The 17,358-nt window shown below is 49.3% G+C and overlaps 1 protein-coding gene across 8 annotated transcripts in view; it reads right to left on the reverse strand.

Annotated features, from left to right (window-relative positions):
• Nucleotides 1-17,358, reverse strand: part of PAX5 (paired box 5) — a gene marked incomplete at both ends in the record, with an annotated part of 152,562 nt that overhangs the window by 94,674 nt on the left and 40,530 nt on the right. The window lies entirely within an intron of this gene.

A 17,358-nucleotide genomic window follows, 5' to 3' on the forward strand; every position in this document is an offset into this window, starting at 1 on the left:
AACAAATATTGACAAAGTGTTTGGTCTGTACCAGGCAATATTAAAAACAGAAACAGAGGGTACAGTGATGACTAAGAAAGGCCCTTTTTCCAATCTACAAAGGGCAGCCCACTTCAGTCAAGTCCTCACACAAACATATCTATGACTACAACTGTGACTACTGCTAAGTAGAAAAGGTCTCTGGAAATATCTACATAGGACCGTTTACAATGGGGGAGCAGGCAGGGAAGTCTTCCAACAGGGCATCATGCTTGAACTGAGAGAGGAAGATGAGGGGTCAATAGGGCAAAGAGGGCAGGAGTGGGGAGAGTGTGCCAGGCAGGGAGACGGCTGTATAAAGGCCTGGAGATGAGAGGGGATAAGAGGAAAAGAGGAAGCGAGGGGAAGAGACCCCAGGAGACTCTGGCCAGGCAGTCATGGAGGCCCCCCTCCCAGAGGATCCGAGGCCTTGCTGGGAGAACAGTGGGAGCCACGGGAGGGGGCTAGGGAGACAATCCCCCTTCACATTTCTCAGTCCCTGGGCCTGAATCGCTAGTTACTTTGGATCAAGCCATGCTTTCTAATTCCTGCTCCCAAGTCTCCTCTTCAGAAAGCTAGGGACTGGCAACATGAACTTTCCATCCGTGGGCATTTGAAGGTGATGCGTGGAGCCAGCCTGTCAGCCACAGGTGATCCACCGTGCCTGCAGGAGAGGTAAACCAGTCCTCATTGACGTGCACAGCGTTACCAGGACAGACACAGCCTGCAACACACAGGTCGTCTCCTCCAGGACGCCTTCCTTCATGTTCCAGCTGCTTTTCCCTCTAACCACTTTCTCCCTGGACCCTTCACTTTCACTCTCCGCTATCAGCTACCGTGGGCGGGTGAGGGGTTAGGGAGGGGAGGGGGAGCAGGGGAACCACAGTTAATTCATCTCTGTCTTCTCCACAGGGAATATTTCTGGAAAAAATGAACAAATTAGTAATACGTGTGACAACCACCTTCACTCCACAGGTCTGGTCTGCAGATGTCAGGATCCCTCTGTCTGACCTCATTCCTTCATTCCTTATTCCCTCAACCAATCTTAGTGACAGGCACTGTGCCCATGCTGGGCATATAGTGATGGGCAAAACCTGGCCCAGCCCTGGTCCCCATGGAGGTATGTCCGGTAGAAGAGGCAACTGTTCGTTGGAAAATAATCAGACCAGTAAGGGTAAATGTGCCAACCAACATAAACACTCTGACAAAAAGACTCATGGTTCTCAGGCCAGGGACACAGCTGATGGGCCTCTGGGTGCCGCACACAGTGGGTGCACAAACAGATTGTGCTCAGAGACAACTACAAAAATGAACACAAGAAAATCATCCCCAGCACGAAGGCAGGGCTGCACCTCCAGGCCTGCAGTGGAAGCTGGCGTAGTGTTTCTCATCTGTGCCGCAAAGATGCTGTCTGACTTCACTGGGGAATGTGGTCTTGGAGACAGGCTACAGAAACGCCCGGACTCATTTTATTCCGGGGAGAAAAACCTGAACTCCCAATGTGAACGCTGTGCTTAAATATATGGACAGACATAGGCCAAAGTACAAAGGTATATAAGGGGTGTGGTATCTTTAAATCTTTTTTTTTCTACTCCAAATCAAATAATATGTAATAGACCCAGTGCTGGGCTTAGTCAACCATGGCTGTCAGAATTAACATTCTGGAAGCTAGCTTCGGGGGAGCAAGGGGCAGGAAAACCCGTCTCGGGGAGCGAAGAAATGCTGGCTTTAAATTTCAGGTTAAACCAATGTTATTCACAACCCGGCTTTGGAGCTAAAAGCTTTACACAATCGGGTCTGGTCACGAAAAGGGGGAGGAAGCAAAATAGCCTCAGATTCCCATCTGTCAAAAGAAAGCTGTCTCCTGTGTGTCTTAAAAGATCATAAACCCATTGCATTTTCTTCAGAGCACAGCAGATTCCAGGATTTTGCATTTTTCTTGGAGGGTTCTGGTTTGTTTCTTTAAAAATCATCATGTACTTTATGTCTGCAGATGTTCGCTGGGGGGCTGAGGGAGTGGGGGAGAATAAAAACAAACAGAAATCTCCATAATCCCTTCTGGCATCATGGTCACTAGGATGCAACCCCTGTCGGAGGCCTAGGAGCCCCAGGAAAGGAGGCTGCAGCCACAGGCAGCCCCCCATCCGTCTCTGAGAACCATTTCTCCACACAGCCCAGCCGAAGCCGGAGTCAGAGCCAGAGCCCTCTCAGAGCCTCCTTCATCCTCGCAGTCACTCCTCAGCACGGCAGGGCAGTGGCAGGGCCCAGTGGGAAAAGGGTTGGGAGCCAGTAGACCTGGGTTCTAGCCCTCACTCTGCCCTTACTTGCTGAGTGAGCCCAAGCAAGTTCCTCTCCCTCTCTGGGCCTCAGGAGCCCCATCAATAGACTAAGGAAGCTGAGTCAGTCATTTCTGTTTTCTCCTCCAAAATCAGCCTAGATTTTGCCTACTAAATAGGCATTCCCTATTTTCCCGTTTTGGTAGTTTGTGCAGTCTTTGTAGGGGATCCTCCCTCCCAATGTTCATTCTACCCTTAAATGACTGCCCAAACCTACCTTTGCTTAATACTTGGTTTAGGAATGGACATGTGAAGAGAGTAGGGCTGTTGGGGGGTTTCAGGGAGGGCGTCAGAGACAGGAAAAAATCTATTTTCTTCACGGGGATACATTTGCCCTTAATCATTTTGAAGTTGTGAAAATAACTCCCAGATCCCACCATTATTGCTTTTAGGCACTACAACATCCCCGTGCCCTTACCCCAGGGCCCAAGGTCCTCTCCAGATCTGGCCTTCAGGTTCCATACAGAGTAGCTGACATCAAACCTGTTCGCGGCTTCTTCCTCCCAGGACTCCGGCACGCACCCTGCCTCCCCCATTGAAAATGAGGAGACAGAGCCAGGTCTTGGCAGGCCATCTGCCACTGCCGTCTAGAGCCAGTGTGTTTGGGAAGACTGAACTGGTGTGGACCTGGGACATCCCCAGCTTGAGTCAAGGGAGCCAGGGAGCTTGGGGTTGATCTCAGGTGGTGGCACTGGCTTAAAAGCAGGTTATAAAGCAGAGACCATCCAAGATCAGACCAGGATAATTTGCAGCTTTAAGGAATTGTTTCAGCCCTGGCTGGTTCCTCAGTGGTTAGAGCGTCAGCCCACAGACCAAAGGGTCACGGGTTCCATTCCTGGTCAAGGGCACATACTTCAGGTACGGATTTGATCCCCAGCCCCAGTTGGGGCGCGTGCAAGAGGCAACCAATCTATGTGTCTCTCTCATGTCGATGTTTCTCTCTCTCTCCCTCCTCCCTCCCTTCCACTCTCTCTAAAAATCAATGGGAAAAAATATCTTCGGGTGAGGGTTAATTTTTTTTAAAAAAAGAAAGAAATTGTTTCAGACGCAATAGAAGCTTGCTGAGGGCAACAGTGGCTCTATAATTTCTCCACAGGAGGGACTAGGCATGACTATGGCTTAGGGGTGTTTATTCTGGGGCTATATTAGCTAAACGCCCTGCACACAATTGTGAGAACACCCTCTGTCTCTAGCCAAGAATGAAGAGGTACTGCCAGAGATGATGGGGACACGGGATTCCCCAAGCGCCCCTGACCTCACTCTGCATGGAGCGCTGCTCAGGGCCAGGCACTGAACCAAGTTATTTTTGCATCATTAAATTTCACTGATCCTCAGAACAACTGTGTGAGATATGAATTCTTAACCCATTTTAGAGATGAGAAAATTGAGGCTCAGAGAGGTTGAGTAACTGAGCCTCAGCTGGGACTTGTACCTACCGTAGGTCTCTTGCCTGAAGATCCAGTGATCTCTCTCTACTTCCCTTTACTTTCAGGTCAAGTACTAACACCAAAGTCCTGTGTTTCCTCCACTGTAAATCGGGAACAATGTTATGCGGGACAATCCCTGAGGCTTTTGTAAGGATTAAATGAGATAATCCCTGCAAGATGGCTGGCAGGGTACCTGGCACCAAGGTCGTGTCCAAACAGTGTTAGCTGTTGTCATCATTTTCACCAGGAAAACCCTTCCAAGGCTTCCCCAGGACACAGCCCAAGCCTTCTGGGCCCCCATGGTCTGCCCTTCCAGCCAGGGTCATCCTTCCCGTCACCCCACAATACCATCCCAGTAGGCTACTCTTCATTCCTCAACTGTCCCTTCACTCCCCGGTCCTCTCAGAATCCCCATTTAATAGCTGAGGAAACTGACAGAGATAATAAGTAACTTGTTCAAGGTCACAGCAAATACATGGCAGAGCATTTGCACACCTCTTAGCATGTTTTAGAGTAAAGCTGTGCTGTGATGGGCGCACAGCACACTATGGAAGCCTGGGCACCCCAAACGCAGATAGGCCCAGGTTCAAATCCTCGCTCTGTCTCTTACAAGCCTATGATACTTGAGAAACTTCCTTAACCTCTCTAATCCTCAACTTTTTCACCTATAAAATGGAGCAATAATGATACCTACAGTTGATGAAAGAATTGAACAAAGATAATGTAAAATGCTTAGCATAGTACCTGGCACATAGTAAGTGTTCAATAAACATGAGTTGTTTCTAGCAGTATTATTTCTTTCCTTCCCTGCTAACAGTATGAGCTCCCTGAGAACAGAGCCCATGTCTGATTCACCTCAAACACTGGAGATGCTAATCAACGGTGCTGACTGAATGAGTGACCTGGAGGGGTTGCAGGTCTGAATGATTCAAAAGAACTCAGCAGTAGGATGGTCTCTGGCATCATCATCAGAGAACTTGGCAGAAAACTTTGCGGGGGAGGTGATCTCTATTATATCAGTGATCCCAGAAGAGGAAACAATTAAGGGTTTATGTTCTACCTACTTCTAAGAAGATTTGAGGCAGTTCATAAAATTTTAAACAAGAGGATGATAAACTGTCAAAACACAGTTGAACTCTAAGTTTCCTGGCAACACACATCAAAAGGAAAAATTGCTCAGAGTCCAACAAGAACAACAAAATGCCATTAATTCTTTCTACTCAAAATAATTCACAGAGCTTCTAATCTTGGCAAGGTGGTGTTTGGACGCTTAGGGTGACCTAGAGATGACTAACAACGGGGGGGGGGGGGGGGGGCGGGGAGGGGGCGGGAAGTGGCTGAAGGAGGGACTATCCAAGCTAGACCTGAGGTAAGGGGAGGGGACAAGATGCTGAGAAAAGGAGATAGGATTCCAGGCACAGACAAGAGTCAGTCAGCAAAATTCCCAGAGCATCGACTACGCGCCAGGCCCTGTGCTGGGGACCGGGAGGGCAGGGCTAGAAATGTCCCACGGTAGCCCAGAACCAAAGTCGATGTCCTGGGTGATTTTTATAAATCCCATCCTAAACTGGAACTGCAGACTGAGAAAAATCAAAGTGGCACGGAGGAAAATCCCATCGGAACTGCCATTATTCCGCCATTAGTTTCACTCCATCTTTCTTCTTAGAGAAGGAACACGCGAAATTGTAAAATTGCCAAATACGTTCAGGTTCGACCAGAGTGAATCTGATTGTGTTGTGTGTTACCCAGTGAATCGCAGGCTGTCAGGGAGAGAAAGGCCCCACGGGACCTATGACTACACACTCAGGGATGGCAAAGGGATTTGACTGGGTCCAGAAGGCAGGCCTGCGGCAAGGTGGGTCTAGGAACACACCAGGCCCCGATTCCTGTTCCAAGCCTCCTGGATCTATTCATTCCTGAGCAACAAGCACCAAACTCCTGCTGGGTGCCTGGACCTGCGCTTGGCCCCTGAGCTACAGAGGGGCTTACTTTCTCGCCCCTGCCCTAGAGTGGAGGAGGTAGACAAGCGAATTACTCCAGCATAGTAAAGTCAGTGCTGGGAATCTGAGAGCAGACACCGCCTGGGAGCCAAACGGGAATAGCCAACCCTTACCTGTGCTTCTTCTGTGCCAGGCACTATTCTAAGCACCTTATTTATTTAATCCTCACAACAACCCAGTCAAGTCTATACTTGTCCCCTCTCATTTTGCAGATGAAGAAATCGAGGCACAGAGAGGTTAAGTGACATGCCCAAGGTCACATAGCAAAGAGATGAAGGAGCTGGAATCCAAACCCAAGCACTCTGGCTCCAGAGTCTGCTCCTACACTAAACCACTCCACTCAATCCAGACTGGGGTAGGGTGATCTGGAAAGGCCCCCTGCAAAAGATGAAGCCCCGGTTTGAAGGAGGAGTAGCAAGGAGTTAGCCAAAGAAAGCAACAGAGAAGAGGAAGTGCATTTCAACCAGAGGGAACAGCATATGCAAAGGCCTAGCAGCAGAAGAAAGTGTGGTGCATGGGAAAGGGCCAAAATTCAGTAGGATTAGAATGCAGGAATAGGGGTAGTGGGAGGGTAGCGACCTGTGCAAGGTTCTTTCCTCTCTCTGGCTGTTCAGCACCATTTCCCATTACCCAGAGCCTAAGGTATACTCTGATGTACAAACAGTGCAAGTGCATTATTGAAGCCCTCGTGGTGTTGGTATGAAGAGATGGGATTTCTTTATGCTTAAAGGAATGAAGATGACCTCAGAGAACAGGCGGGCAGGAAGTAATACCTTGTGCATTGCCACAGGACAAGTCTGTTCTCTCTAATCCACACTGTCCAAGTCCATTACCTCACATGGTGGGACCTAATTACTCCACCTTACAGAGAGAGAGGCACACTAATTAGGAAGGATGTTAACCACCACAGTCAAACTATTCCGAAGCAAATGAAATATTACTCGGAGCAAAAGGGTGATTTGTTTCTGCGAGTTGTGCTTTTAAATGAGATCAAAGAATGCTAAAGGCTTCGTTTTAATTATACCTGGAAGGACTTCTCATGTATGCATCCCTTTTTCGGCTTTCACACACAGCAGTCGGTCTCCCACCCCGACTACGCAGAAATAAATAAATGACTGGGTTTTAAAGTAATACTTACTCTGATACCTTTGCATTACCCCCACTTGAGTTTTTAAATTACTCTTTATTTTTTTCCAAGGACAATATAACTAAAAAAAAAGGTTCATATTTTGAAGTGTATCTATCTGATCATTGCACAAATGTTTTCAGGAGAAATCACTATATTTCTCCAAGATGGGTATGGGTTTTGTCATAGATCAAAGTGAGTGGGAGGAAAAAAAGATAAATCATCAGAGATCCAAAAATACTTTTCATTTGGAGCAGATATCAGGCCATTTCGATGGCGCTGATGGAGTCCCTGTTCTGTCTCCATTACCCTGGGCAGGCTGCCCCAGCCAGGAGCCAGCCACCGAGATTATATTCCCTATAAGATGGTCCCCAATATATATATATATATATGATCTTCAACCTCTATTGATTGACCAATTTCACAAGCAAAGACTGGTGAAATGAAGCTGAAATGAACATCATGCTTTAACTCATTGAACCTATCAGGCCTGAGTTAATCTCACTGTCCACTGTCTCTGATAGAATTCAATTGATCAATCATGTTTCGGTGATAGTACCATTTCACTGGCTTATTGCTTCTTCATTTCAGAGCTTGACCTGTTAGATATACTCGGACTGGCTCGACTCCTCTTGGATACACAGAGATCAGCCTCTGCCTGCCAACGTGTGCCATCCCCTGTCCCAGTTGAAAAGAACTAGAGAGGCTTTTGTGTGTATCTGTGGTGTGTTTCTCCACCAAACACACACACACATATCAATGGTGGGTTTATGATGGCGTGGAATGGAGCCAGCACAAATTAAGGGGTCTCTTCGTTCTGAATAGAGGCACCAACATTCCATTTTACCTAGCTCAACTGACTTGCTTGGGCTCTGTACTCAGGAGGGGCAGATTCTTGTATTATTCTGGCAAGTGTGTGTGCCTAGACAGGGTAAGTCTCATGTGAAAATGGTAACAAGGACAACAATAAGAAGAACCGCCGCTCCCACCTCTCCTCAAGTACATATTCACGCTGACCTTTCACATTCATCAGTTAATCTGAGTCTCATGCAGGACCAGGATGGGGGCGCTCAGTTATCATTTCCATTTAACAAATGAGAAAATGGGCTTAGAGAGGGGGAAGTGACTTGCCCAAGGTCACACAGCAAAACGATCAGGCCAGGTGAGACTGAGAGCCCCGGCATCACAGCTCCTGAGTGCCCTTACTCCGCTGAGCCTGACCTCCAGGCAATTTTAGAATTTTAGAGCCATCCTGAACACACCATTCTGTCTCCGACTACTAAATGAAGAAAACATTTTCAAAATTCAATTCAGAAAATTTCAGAGCTTAGGATGAATTCTAAGACCGACTGAGCTTCTTGTTCAGCTTGAAAACTGAGGCCCAGAGGACAGTAAACAATAGTCCAACATCACCAAGACACTCAGCAGTGCAACCGGGACTTGAACCTATATCCCAGACCCAGGACATTTTACGCTTTCTCTCAACACCTCCCCTAATGTCTGCTAAGCCACTGAGCTCCTATCAACAGAAAGAACTTCAGTCTCCACTGTCAACATGGCCCAATGCGCTGGTATGGTTCCTTCGTGGCATTTAATTTAATTTTCCCAACTGCAAGCCAAGACGCTGCACTTTGGGAAATCAGGGACCGGGCTCCGCCTGGCTGTCTGCCTGGGGGAGGTGGCTCTTGCAGCCACAAGGCTGAGCCCAGCATGCAGGTCTCTGGAGGAAGCCAGGGCAATGACAGTTTGCAAATAAGCTCTGCATCTGCTCAGAGCTGGCTGTCTGCAAACACACTAATGGACTTTCCTCTGCCCGCAGGGAGCTGGGGAGAAGCAATAAATAAAGCAGACGCCTCTGGGGGGAGCCATTGCTGAAGCCAGAGCCCGGCTGAAGTTAGGGGCTTGTTGGGGGGGGGGGGGGGCGGGGGTGGAGGGGGGGAGGGCTTCTGGGCCTCCCACTACAACATGCTGCCTCCCTTACCCCAGTATTTAAATGACAAAGATTGTAGCACAAAATGACAGCCCTCCTTCCAGTTACCCCAGTCTCCACATCCCAGATCCCCCAGTGGGGCCCTTGTGTGGTCATGTTGATACATTTTTAATTCACTCCCGACATGGAAGGGATGTGGGGTGGAGGGGCTCATATGATCCAATCTGGCCACAGTGTAGAGATCCCACTGGAAGGAGAAGAGACAGAGGACCCAGGCTGGATGGAGGCCGAGCCCAGGAGAGAGCTGATGACGGGAATGACTATCAGGTTCAGGAGATCATTAGGAGGGAAAGTCTGCTGAACTCGGTGACTCGCTGGCAGTAGGAGACAGAACACCCCTCCAACGTTCCCTGTTAGACATTCTGGGCCGCCATCCACTGGTGCCTCATCTCCAGGGGACCAGGCCCTACTGTATCGGGGTACCCTGCCCTGCAGCGCCCCCTTCCTGACCTCTCTCCTCCTGCTATGCTGCTCCAGTCACACTTGCCTCAGTCCTTTGCATGTGCTGTTCCTTCTCTCTGAAACATTCCTCCCCAGATTTCTTTTTGGCTCACTCCCCCCTCCTTCAAGTCTCTCTGCTCAAATGTCATCTCATCCTTATGACCACCCTCCATACACCAGCGTATACCTACATACTTCTGCCCCTGCTTTGTTCCCAATCTCCTTACCTAGCGTTGTTATCCCCCCAGAGCACTTAACAAGCTGTTTCTTTCTTTTCTTTTTTTAATTTCTTTATTGATTAAGGTATCACATATTTGTCCTCATCCCCCCATTCCCATCCCAAACCCCTCCCCACACATGCCTCCACCCGCCTGTTGTCCATGAACAAGCTGTTTCTTTTCCTTATTTGTTCATTCTCTCTTCCCTCATTAGAATGTCACTCACGAGGGTAGATTTTTGTCTTTCTTGTTCATTGCTGTGTCCCTAGCACCTAGAACAACTCCTGGCACATAGCAGGCACACAATAAATGCTCGTGGAACAAATGGATAAAAGTGGACATTTTATTCAAAGTGCAACAAACAAGGTGCAAAGGAGACAGCCAATCGTTGGTGACCTCCTGCTGGGAAAGAGTGGCCACTCCCTCCCTGGTGGCACCTGATTCTCTCCTTCTGTGCCTGGTCGGGGGCCTCGGAACAGAATTTCCTAGGGAGCCGCCAGGCTTTCCCCACCACTGAGGTCTTACTGCCTAACATTGAGTCAGAAGCCAGTAAATGAATGAACAGCTTCCCAGGGGAGAGACGTCGCCTTGGAAGTATTTAAATGACAAAGATGGTGGCACAGAGAGTGCCAGCTCTGGCTCTGCCACTTGCCAGCTGTGTGATCTTACTCAGCTCATCTCATCTGTGCAATGACATCAATAAATCCTGCCAAACCTGCGGCACTGGGTCAGAGCAAGCAAGCGAGCGGAGCCCACTGTCTGCACAGTAAGCGTCTCATGTCAGCCAGTGAGGACAGGGAGTAAGGATAGGGAAAGAGGAAACCATTTGCTTAATTAAAAAGAACAAGGTGGGTACAGAGAGGGCCACCTGGCTAAGCTTGGTTCAAGCATTCATTCATCTTTTGCTGGTGCTCTGACTCCAAGCCTAGCTCCATAAGAGAACCCAGTCTCAGCCCTCGGGGGTGCCTGGTCTCTGTCAGGGAGACAAGAGAAGGCCTGAGATGGAGTTATGACTCAAGCTTGGAAAAGCACCCTAAGTGAGCCCCCAAAGAGCATGCCATGGGGGCCCAGAGACAGAGAAAGCCTATCTGGTGTTGGAGGTGAAAGGGTGGGTGGGGTCAGGAAAGGCTTCCTGGAGGGAGGAGGTGGTATTTGAGCCAGGATTTGGACTTGGTGATATTAGGAAGGAGGCAGAGGGTATCCTAGACAGAGTATAAGTTGTGGATGCAGCTATACTCACCAGCTGAGGTCCCTGGGAGCTTGGCACTCATGGACTAGGCTCAGATAGCTTTCACAGCCCCAGATACAAGTCTGGTCGCGCGCCTCTATCTGTCCAGCACCAGGTCTTGCATACAGTAGGTACACAGTGTATGCAGACTTTGCTTTTTAATAGAGTTACAGAACTTCCCAAAGGCAGGGACCCCAGAGAGAAACTCATTTGTTCTCATGGATCTCAACAAGGGTAGTCAGATCGGAGCCAATTTTAGAAATCTGTGAGGTATTGTTTTTGGGAAAGGGCTATGGCCTTTTGTGGGTGGAGTCAGGGATACTACCCAGCCCCATCCCGGGAGCACAGTGAGGGGTCACCCTGCATCCCACACATCCTTGGAATGCCCATCATACATTCAGGTTGGTGAAACCTCTCTTTATAAATAGAGTTTGAACCGTGAACCTAACTCATACACACAAACTCTGTGTTTTAATTTACACTGTTTTTCCCAAGAATACAGTTTCACATAAACTGAGGGAAGATTATTATGCTTTGCTTTGGTTGGAATTTTATCAAAACATGTTCACAATTTCAGAAAATCAGTCTGCTGATGGCACCACCACCAGAGGTATTTGTATCGCCAAAAAACACAGCTGTCCACATTTGTAGCTGCTGCATTCATGGCAATCGTGCGCATAAGTGCAAGCAACCGACTATTTTGTTATATCTTCTGGTGTAGTCATGCCTGAGCCTTTACATAATGAAATACATCATTTTATTATAATTTTAGTTCTCTCTCTCCTTTTTGTTACAATTGGGGCATCGTATTGACTCTTCAAATTATGTCTGTGGGCAGGTTATATTTTCTCTAAATTTCACTTTAGGATAGCAAATGAAGCACTGCGAAGGATTTGTCTTAGACAGGAGACATCACATTGACAGAATTAAAATCACCGTGTATGATTTCCAAACCCCCTTCGGTTTTGCCAGTTAGGACTATCCCATGGGCCAGACTATCTTCCTAATCTGCCTTCCAGAAAAAGAGTATTGCCCTGCAGAGAGAGTTCCCCAGGACCATTTTGAGAGACAGGAAGACGAGTACCAAAAATGGCTCTCAAATAAATGTGCTTCCTTAAGCCATGAATAGTGAGAGCTTGTCCTACAGGACAGCACCCGGATTCCCCCTACCCTTTACAGAAACCTATTTCCCAAAGACAATAATCCAGCTAGGACTGAACCAGGAAGGAACCCACATTCCACAGAAGCTTCTCCTTCCTGCCTTTTCTCAGACGACTGAATCAAGGTCAAGAGCAAAAGGCCGGGGAAGAATCCTTGGAAAATCGGTGCTCCTGCTGCCCTGCAAACATACAGATTGAGCTTTGGAGCTCACAGAGCACGGGGGGTGAGACTAAGACTGGGGTGAGGTAGAAGAGCCGGAAAGGGGGCAGGAGGGGTCTCCATGCTACCTCTGCCGCTAGCAGAGTATTGACATACCTCACTTGGTTGTGCTTTGCTTTTATTGTGTTTCAATGCAATGACAGACGGAAAAGCCCTCAGCAAGCCCTTATTGAGCCTTTGCCGACTCAAGAAATGTCGGCCATTAGTGAGCACACAGTAGGTGCCTGACACACATTTATCACATGCATTGCATTGTCATCTCTCAGTGGTGGGTAGATTCCCTTAGGGCAGGGCCTGTTATATCAGAGTACCTGACATGGTTGGTTCTCAGTCAATATTTGTTGAATGAATGAATGAATGAATGAGAGCAAGCTTGAAAACAGAACTGAAAAAGGAAAAGGATCTCTGGTGTCTGTAACCAGAAGGAAAGCACGAGACGGCAAAGAAGAAAAAAGTCCACTCCCTTATCCGCTGCTTCCATATCTGTGCCCTTTGTCAGGCTCCGTGCTGGGCGCAGAGGGAGTCACTGGGATGAGTCAGAGGCAGCCCCTGCCTTTGGAACTCATGGTGTGATGAAGGAAAGCAGAAGGCAGCCATGTGGCTGACAGCATTGTCAATGGGAGCAAGGAGGGCTTCCTGTGTGAGGTGCCTTGCCAAAAAGCATGGGGACACAGACAGGGGACAGAGATGGAAGGTCAGAGGGCACAGAGATATTGCCAACACATACGGGGGTGGGTCGAAATGCAACCCTGAATTTATCAAGCCATGGCACGCCAAGCAGGGATGCTTTTGTGTCTTTTTCTACTTTCCACTGGTGCAAGAGACAGAAAGTTGATGTCAGGGCAGCCCTCAGCAAGGCCAGATGCTCCCTAACCCCTACCAGGCCTGAGGGCAGAGGGAAGAGGGAAGAAGAGTCTGCAGGGACACCCACGAGGACTGGCCAGTCCAACAAGCAAGCAAGGAGTTGATGAACCCCCGTGCCAATTCTGCACTGTGGTCCAAGGGGAGAACGGTGTGTATCAGCCAGCACCTCAGTCCACGGGGGCCTGGCCACCGCCTCTCCCCCGAAGGCTGTGGGCGCAAAGCGTCCCTTGGGTTCCTGATCCTGGTGGGCCACTCCCCGCCGCCAGCGCCCTCGCCTCGGTGCGCATCATCTGCTCGGCTGCCCAGCTCCCGGCTGCCGCCGCGCGCTCCCTGGGGCCCAGAAAGCTGGCATCCGTTGTTACCATAACAAACTCAATTGTTCTCAGCAGGGCCCCGGCAAATAAAGTCATTCATTACGGGCTTCTCCGGGCCGCCGTGGGCTGCTCGGCAATCAGCGGGCCGCTGGCTGCCCCCTCGCGGGCCGAGACACGCGCCCGGGCCATTACCTGCCGGCGCCGCGGCCGCCACGCTGTGCCCCGCGGCCCAGCCAGCCGCGCCGGCGGGGGAAACGCCGGCCTGCGATTAGTTTTATCTCGGAACGTCAATTGACTTATACTGATTGGCTTCCTGCCGCCAAATGTCAATTAAATTGCAAATGCTTGGCGGACGCCGGGCGGGAGGGCCGCCTCCTTCCCGAGGGCGCCGCGCGCTCCCTTCTTTTTGCGCCATGTTCTGACGCGGTCGCATTTATTTCTCCTTCCATATCGCGCAGGAAAATCTTGATACCCTCCTGGAAGGCGCTTGCCCTCCCTTCCGGGCCAAGGGGGTGTCTGGGGGAGCAGAGCCGAAGAGGAGGGTCTGGCCCCTTGGAGGGGCTTTGTCCGCAAGGCAGCAAGGTGGAATCCCTGGAAATTCCTCCAAGACCTTGGCATATGAGTCTGGGCGGGACCTTGAGCAAATCCCTCTCCTCGCCGCTCAAGTCTGGCTTCCTTCACCGGCCCTGGGGGCTTGAAGGGGATGGCGGCTGGGGTCCTGTGTCTGGGTGTGTGGAGGGAACAAGATGTGGCGCAATCACTAACATTCACCTGGCCCTGGCGCTGTCTCCAGTCATTTATGGGCATGGTCTGACCTGCTAGACAACCCTCTCAACCAGATACTGCTTTCCTTCTTTTACAGGCAAGGGAATGAATGGAAGCACAGGTTAGGGAAATTGCCTCAGATCCCCCAGGCAAGAAGTGGCCCATTGGATTTCAGTCTGGGTAACTAGACTTCGGAAGCCTGTGGCTTAATTATTATGCCCTGTACTCACAGGGAGAGGGAGTGTGAAGAAATAAGAAAGGGAAAGGGACTAGGCACTAACCTAGGCCCAGGCACCTGCCACTGCCAAGAACTGTTTTACATTCATTATGAAAGTCTCACAGTAATTGTGTGGTCTAGGGATTTATACCCATTTCACAGATGGGAGAACTGACCCTTGGCGAAGTTAAGATTCCAAGGTCACAGAGCAGGCACGTGAAACGAACTACAAGGACGCCTCCATAGAGCTTTACAGTTTCCAAAGCACTTCCTCAGGCATTGCTCCTCACTGGATTTGTACAAGTCTTTGAGGAGGGCTTTCTGCTTTCTTTTGCCAATAAGAAATCAAGGCCCAGAATGTATTGCCCAAGAACATCAGCGTGGGGGTGCAAAGCCATCACTCAAAACCAGGGTCCTGTGACTCCAAGTCCAGTGCTCTAAGCCCTGCATCCAAGGTCTTGAGACAAGTATGACTCAGTCATAGGCTCCGCTCTTGCCCCCTCCCCATTCTATGGAGAACTAAGAGGGACACAAGTCATAACTGGAGTCAGGCTGAAAAATGCTTAGGGTCATGGGAAGAGGGGAGAAAGGGGACTCTCGGAAAAGAAGGCATTTCTGGAGGGACCATCCATACATCAGGCCTCCAAAGAGATTTTGTTGCTTTTCCTCCACTGTCTCCCATAAACCTTCCCCTTTGCTGCTTCTGTCTGTCTCCTTAAGGCTATGGGAGAGAGGTATGCAGGTTCTTAACTGATAAAATGTGCTAGCATTTAAAAGATACAAACCTGACTGATCCTTCTTTTCAGAAAAGAGATGTTAGCGGAACAAAAGTACCATTCAAAAGTGCTGGATGGCATTTGTGTCTCAGACAGAAAGGAAATGAAGAGAGAGAAGATGGAGGAGGAGGGAGGGGGAACAGCAGGGAGCAGGGAGGAGGGAGGGAGGAGGAAGGGGGAGGAAGGAGGACGGAGGATCAGGAGCTGGAAGGGTTGTCTGGGCTCACTGCATCCACATCAAGGACCCAGAGGGCAGGGACCTGACTGATCACACAGCAAGATAGTGGCTGAACTGGGACCAGGAACCCAGGCCTCGCCACTCCGTGTCCAGCTCGTCCTGCCTCTGCAAGCTGCCCTCATCTATAACTAAATTATTAGCTTCTGAAACATGGAACTAAAATTCTGCTAGTCTAAATTCTGGTGGGTACGTCTTTTTTGTTCTGACCGTAGCCTGAATAATCCTCTCACTAGACATAGCAGTATAAATAAAATTATCATTAAAAAACAGAGAAAGAGAAATTAGAAAGTTCTTAACAAGGCTGCCTTGAGAAATCCAGACTCGGGGTAAAATCTCTGCTGTGCTGGTAGCAATAATAGTAGCTGATATTTTTACAACTTGCCATGTGCCAGTCCTAATCAAAATATTTTAGGGCCTTGGCAGGTTTGCTCAGTGGTTACAGCGCCAGCCCTCAAACCGAAGGAATAGTAAGAGTATTCATTCACCAGATACAATGGTGGTGAGTATTAAATGGGTAATAATTAAAAATGTATATAGTAAACACTCATTTAGTTCTAGCCATTATAGTTATAGTTTCTGTTTGGGGCCATGATCTATGTACACCTGAAACATATACTCAGACAAGGCAGGCAGAACAAGGGCCGCAGGCCCCAGCATGTGTGTCTGTGCGTGCGTGCGTGCGTGTGTGTGTGTGTGTGTGTGTGTGTGTGTGTGTATTTAGACCATGGGAGGGCTCCCTCTCCCTCTAGAATGGTTGTCATGAGATCCTTTCAACGAGGCCAGACGCGGCCAGAGAATAGACTCTGAGGTCAGGCAGGAGGGGGAGAATTTTTTAAAAATATATTTTTATTGCTTTCAGAGAGGAAAGGAGAGGGAGAGAGAGATAGAAACATCAATGATAAGAGAATCATTGATTGGCTGCCTTCTGCACGCCCCACACTGGGGATCGAGCCCACACCCAGGCATGTGCTCTGATCGGAAATTGAACCCTGACCTCCTGGTCCATAGGTCGATGCTCAACCATTGGGCCACCCTGCCAGGCAGAGGAGGATATTTGATGTGCAAGGCTCTGGGTTTGACTCAGCAATCTGCCCCCACCAGATGGCCTCCAGAGTCCTATTCTGTACATATATACTACCGTGAACCAGGCTCTGTACTGGGCACCAGGGGACAATGGTGACCGCTACAGACACTGTTCTGGCCCCTGTGGGGCTCACAGTCTCATGAGGAAGGGAGATAAGTAACGAATGTGATACCTTTGTCAACAGGTAGGTTCTGTGTGCTGCAGACCGGGCCAGGGGAGCTAACAGTAGAGCATTAAGGAAGCCTCCACCTAGGAAGTGACATTTCAGCTGGATCCTGCAGTTTGGGCAGGTCAGCTGGTAAAAATGGTGGGATGGGGAGGGCAATTTTTCAGACAGTGGGAACAGCATCAGAATAAAAGGCACCCTTTATTGAGCACGCATCAGGGGTCATCCTGGTCACTTTACATGCATTACCTCATTCAGTCCACATAACAAACCAATCATAGGCACAGTTGGTACCCTGGTTTTACATATAGGGAAACTGAGGCTGGAGGAAATCAAATAACTTGCCCAAAGTCACATGAGCAGACATTGGTGGAGTTAGCACCAGAACCCGAGGTGCCCGGCCCTACAACCCATGCAAGTAACCCTTAGGCTACAACAAAGAAAGAACAAGTGATATTCAAGGCACAGGAAGAGGTCTGGTGTGACTGGAGTGAACATGAAAAGTGGAGGGCGGGGAGGGATGTGGCTTGTGGGTTGGGCAGGGGTCTGACCACGGAAGGCCCTGCAGCCTTGGGGAAACAGTTTGGCTGGCTTCTGAGAACAACGGGCAGATCTGAATACTGAAAACCCTTCAAGCAAGTCACTGCTGAGAACTGTTTTTTCCAGAAGTGCCACTGGGGCTGCTATGTGGAAGGTGAACTGTTTGGAGAAGTCAGGGGCATTGGAGGTGGGGACCCACTAGGAGGCCATAGCAATAGTCCAAATGAGAG

Source organism: Plecotus auritus (genome assembly GCF_963455305.1).
Source record: "Plecotus auritus genome assembly, chromosome: 5".
Classification (NCBI taxonomy): Eukaryota; Metazoa; Chordata; class Mammalia; order Chiroptera; family Vespertilionidae; genus Plecotus; species Plecotus auritus.